The sequence below is a fragment of the Daucus carota genome, chromosome 3 (assembly GCF_001625215.2).
Source record: "Daucus carota subsp. sativus chromosome 3, DH1 v3.0, whole genome shotgun sequence".
NCBI lineage: Eukaryota > Viridiplantae > Streptophyta > Magnoliopsida > Apiales > Apiaceae > Daucus > Daucus carota.
In genome coordinates this window covers 14,801,144-14,807,143 of record NC_030383.2, presented here as the reverse complement: position 1 = coordinate 14,807,143, position 6,000 = coordinate 14,801,144, and positions in this window count along the sequence as shown.

The following is a 6,000-nucleotide window of genomic DNA, read 5'->3' as shown; positions in this document are numbered from 1 at the left end:
AAATTGAACTAAAGCGCCATTGACGAGACTTGGGTTCAGGATATTACAGTGAGCTAGAAGATGAAGCTTCATACAACATTTCAAGGACTTTGCAGTTGCAGATCCAACAGAATTTGTATGCTCTTACTTCACCAGCTCTCTATGAGTTCTTATCCAAGACCTGATGATAGTCACGGACATGGTATGACTTCTGACTAGCATATTTTTTGAATATCTGTTTGCTAGAGTCATATTTGGTATCCAAATTATTACCTCTCATGATACAAGGCACACACAATACAACTATCTGTGCTGTGATACCATGATTATATTATATGTGGACTAACATCACTTGTGCAAGATAAATGCTAAGTGAATGCAGATTAGTGATATGATGAGTTTGTTGGAAAGTTGCAATTCTTTATGGCCTACTAGTTAGCCTAAAGAATGATGGCAATAAAAGGAATTCAAGGATCTTTTGAATATGCGCATTTTGGAAGATTCTAGACCTGCCAAGACTTATGCCAACAACCACTGGACTTGATCAGTACAAGAGAGGTACATCAACTGAAATGTCAAGTCTCAGAGGTATTCAACTTATCACTTTACTTAACTGCAAGTGGATCACATACTATATTTTCCATAAGGTATTACTTATTTCATGAGCATGTCTATCGTATTTCTTGAATGAATTCATGAGTATTAAATTGTCTATACATAGGACTTGTGAATTTATTTAAAATCCAGTACCTCGTTCTTTTTGCTACTCTATGTGATTGCCATGTTTATTGCTTTGCATGCTTAAATGGTGATTATATGTTTTAGCATGAGTGTTTGTTATTTCAATTATTTAAATTGTGTTGCATGACAATTAAGTGACTTATTTGTTCATGATTTAAATGATTAAAGATGACATGAAGCATGACTTAATTATGTTATTTTTCTTGATCTATACCTCTTCAACAATTGGTATCTAGTAGAGAACTTTGTCATAATCCAGTCGTGATATATCTGTATTTGTGAACATACTTAGGATTATTTTCTAGGTTGAATTCATTTTTATAGGTATAAAATCTGAAGCATGACTTATTTGTTTCTAGACTTGTGACTTGTATCAGTAATTGGTATGTGGTTAGAATCTATTTAGAATTTAGTCATGATATACTAATATTTGTGGAGTTACTTAGATTCTCTTTAGGCTGAATCCATTTATATTAGTGTATATATTTGAAGCATAACTATTTGTGTTGGATATTTGATGATTTATTAATTGATATTTTATTTCATGTCTAACTACATATAGTTGTGATACTTTTAGTGTTAGTGATATTTTTGCATGCTTATATGGAGATCACTAATATTAAGTGTTAATATTTTCTGCGAGGAGTTGTGTGAGTTCACTTGTGTTTAATGATTATCTGTATAAGACTCGTGAACTTTTCTTCAACTTTCCCTCGGGCTTGCGAATATCTTTGTATGATTGTCATGATTTTAGTTGTTATATGCTGATCTGATAATTATATGATATTGCATAGGTAATTATTATTTTATCTTAGTTAATCCATGACAATTATATGCCTATTTGTTTCATGATTGACTTTGATAGAATAATAGAAGCATGATTAATTCATTTTTGAAATATTTAATTGGTATCTATTTCTGATGCTTTATTGATGTTTTATTTGTGAATTGATTGTGATGTATTGGCACTGGTGAAATATTGTTGCATATTTCTTAAAACCACTGGTGCTAATATATTTAAGGTGTTTAATATTCTGAGTACAAGGGAGACAACATTATCTTTATTCTGTCTCATATTTATGTTCTGGAGTGGTGAGTTTCTTCAAAGAAATTTTCTTATCAATTGATTTCAACAATTGGTATCCACTACTCCATTTCATAAATATTTCTTAGAATATTTAGCATCTATACATGTAGCGTCATAGGACGAGACATTGATTATCTTGTATTTGTGTACTTGGTGATCTTTGTCACTTGCAGCGTCTGTTTTGACGATGTGCTAGTATGAGGCCTTTTCACTAATTAGTGTGGCAAGTGCTTTATACACTGTAGCGCATAAATTTTCTTGTTTCCTTTTTAAATTGTAGTGAGAAACTGGAGTTTGTGTCTTTTTCAAAGACAAGTTCATTTAAACCTTTTATACATAGATTCAGACTCTCGTACTCAAACTAGTTTTTTAAAGGAAAACTTTGATTCTTTAATCAGTTGTGATTGTCATTCTTTATGAAAATCATTTTTACAATCACAACTGATTCATTTTTCCTCAAAAGATTAAATGCAATTGCTTTCATTCAAAATCATAGATTTTCTAAAATGCATTTATATCTCTTTCTGTTCTTCGGAACTTAATCAGCCTCTTGGCTTTCCTAGATAGTCATAAGGTTGAAAACCAACAATCTTTATCCCAGACTATAAAACCAAATTCAGAACACATCCCAACTTTCCCCCTGGAGTGATAAGGAACTTATTAGACTAGAGGTCAATGAGGGAGAAACTGTACTTGTTGCAGCAAATAAGGATGTGAGGGATATAGTGTACCCACAGCTCTACCTCTCAAGGAAAAAAGGTGTTTTTGAACTTGAGGTAACTGTTGCTCATCTGTATTCTCTCAAAAGAATATAGAGCTGAAAAGGCAATAAAACAGTCTCTGGAATCATTCTCTCAACAGGATGAGTCCATTGAAATTCGCTCGTCAGCCAGAGCATCTTGTATTAAGTCAAGCACATCATCAGTAATCACTCTGATGAAGAGCCTAAACAAAAAATCTTATGGACACAATACAAGAGAGTGCACAGTGAGGTTAAAGGTTTTGTTCTAGAAGCAACTTCTTCATTTACCATTTTACGGTAGATAAGATGGTTGATGCCTTTACAGGTGTAAGGAGGAAACGAGGATCTCAATTGCCAAATCTTCAGGATTCTCGTCTCCCTCCCCAGATAAGAACAGATCTGGATCCAATCGGAATGGATTTCCTATTTATAGGAGATCGGCAACTCTCTGACTATGAGTCAATTTATTGATGAGTCGGTTGAGGATCGGGGATTTACGAAACCCCATTGCACCGCCAGTGACCTCTCTTGAAGGGGCTATGGTGATTTTCTCATGCAGGTACAGAAGACCATACTTTGAGTGCTGAGAGAAACACTGTGAGCCAAACACTGAGAGTTAAACACTTGGTGAGATTCTGAGAAGAACCAGTTAGATATCTGAATGAGAAATATGTGAGCATGAGTGAGTGCAAACACATAGGAAATTGAGAAGAGTGAAACACTTGTGAGGTACATATAATAATAATTGGTATTGAAAGCTCACAAGTTGTTGAAAGAATTGACGGAAGCAACTACGGTTCATTCCATTTCACGGTGTGAATTTATGGTTGATGATTCTCTTGAATCAAGTGTCTTCACAGACATTGAGGAGGACTTAGGCCTTTGCCATAATTAAGCCTTTGTCTAACCTCCCAGAGCAAACAACTCTGGATCCTTAATTGGATAAGCCACTTAGTGGTTGGCAACTTGTGGACTATGATTCGGATTTATCTGATGAGTCTGCAGGGACTGGGAATTACGAACTCCCATTGCACCACCGGTGACCCCCTTTAAGGGTGGCTAAGGTGATTTTCTTGCAGGTACTCAGCATTTTGGAAGCTCAGTATTTGTGTGGTGGGATACACTTACAGAACTCGTGAGTGACACCCTTACCCAAAAACCGAGAGAAAATTGAGTGTTGAGTGATACACCTGCAGAACATTTTAGTGAGACACCCACTAATTACCAAATTTATACCTAAAGACAAAGTGGATGTTGTTACTGGAATGTCAGTTTTTATTCCTTACTTTTCCATTTGGAACCTATTCTTTCAGCATAGGGACCAACCCAATCAAAATAAACCCTTCTTCTGAACTCTTTCTTCGACCCCAGCTTTAGCGTTGTTTAGTTCTCTATGGGGAGATTATCTTTTGGTACAGGAAGTATTGTACACGTTCCTTGACCTATTTGATACCACATATCCTCGGAGGATTCCACAACTAAGGGGGAGAATATATTTAGGGGGAGAATATATGAAAGGGGGAAGAAAAAGTAAGTTAGCTTTCTTCTGCTGTCTACAACTAAGGGGGAGTAAACTACTCTTTAGTGGTGTACTGCTGAGGGGAGATTTATCTTTCAACTAAGGAGGAGGATTGATCTTTCATCTAAGGAAGATAGCTACTTATCACTAAGGGGAACCTGATCAAGGTAACGGGAGGAGAAGTATAAGGTGATACAATTATTCTTCAGTAAGTGGTAGAAAGGAACTTATTCATTACCACTGAAGAATTCAATGAAGCTGCTGATTGTTCTTTGCATAATGTAATGTTTTGAATTCTCTTCAAGACAGACTATGAGGATTATCTGGCAGGTAAGCAAGAACCAGAGAAATAAAGGTGATATGCACATTTGTTATTTCTATTTCATGAAATCTGGAAATGTATTATATGATCCAGAAACTTTGTAGCATTATTTACTAGTCCAGGACTTTACTTTTTCTAGTGTTAGTTGAGTTATCCTCCAGAGGATTTGCTTGTTATGATTAACAAACAAATAGGGGGAGATTGTAAGTCTAAATGTAAAGACAACTCTATCTGTTACATAGGGATGATAACTCAACAATAGAACAGGACAAGTAAATAACACTACGCCTGCACCGGAATCGGAAGATACGAAGACAAAGGTTGAAGAAGCCATCTACAGTCTTAAAGGAATAAGTTCACTGGAAGAAGTTCATTAATATGTTCATGCCTCAGTGAAGAATAAAGATTGAAGTATTCAAGATTGTGGAAGCAATGAAGATGTTGTCCAAGTACTCGAAAGATTTCAGTGCAACCCCTGAAGCAAGATATTTCTATATATCTTGGTTGGTTATTTATAATCAACAAACTGAAGCATAAACTAACCCGGAACCGACTGATCAATGTTTGCTGACAAAGACGGTACAATGTTTGACTTCAGTGTTAGTCGCTTGTGAACCAGACCAGTGCACTAAGCGTCAGCACGTATGGAGTTTGCACAGTATTTATCAATCGAAGAATTGATCAAGTCATAACAAGTCATTTGTTCCAAAGCCAAGCCAAGCCACATGTCTATCCTCTACAAGCTATGCCAAAGCTTACTGCTCAAAGGCCATATGTCAAAGCTTCCACACAAAGCCATATGAGGAAGTGACCTATCTTTATGTGTGTGCACTTATATATTTGTATATGTACAAATATATTTATATATATGTATATATGTATATTTAATTAAATATAATATATATAATATATATGTATATATGTTTTTTATTAAACATATGTATATGTATATTTATATGTATGTATATTTAAATAAATATATATGTATATAGTATATGTATCTATAATTTACATAAGCAATTATATAATTAAGTGCATATATATATATATTATATTATGTGCATAAATATATTTATATTTAGAGATAGCTATATATATATCTTTATATATATATATATTTATATTAATATTTACACATAGTTATATGTATATTATATATATTTAAATATATGAGAATATATTTAAATATATGTGTATATATATTACTATATGTTTATATAAATATTATATATATGTATATATTCATATATACTTTTCTTTATATATTTATGTTTATATTTATATTTATAAATAACTATATATATCTCTATATATATTTATATATATTTATATTTGTATTTACATATAATTATATATTATATATATTTGAATATATGAGAATATATTTAAATATATGTACATATATTATTATATGTTCATATAAATAATATATATATGTGTGTATATATTTATATATAATTTTATTTATTAATATAATCACAACATAATATATTATATTATATATTATATACATGCATGGAGATGATGTCATGTGTCTAGGGCACTCTAGGGTTTGCATGTGCATGTAGGGTTTCACACAAGACATTACACTTGTGAATGATTTTTTTCTA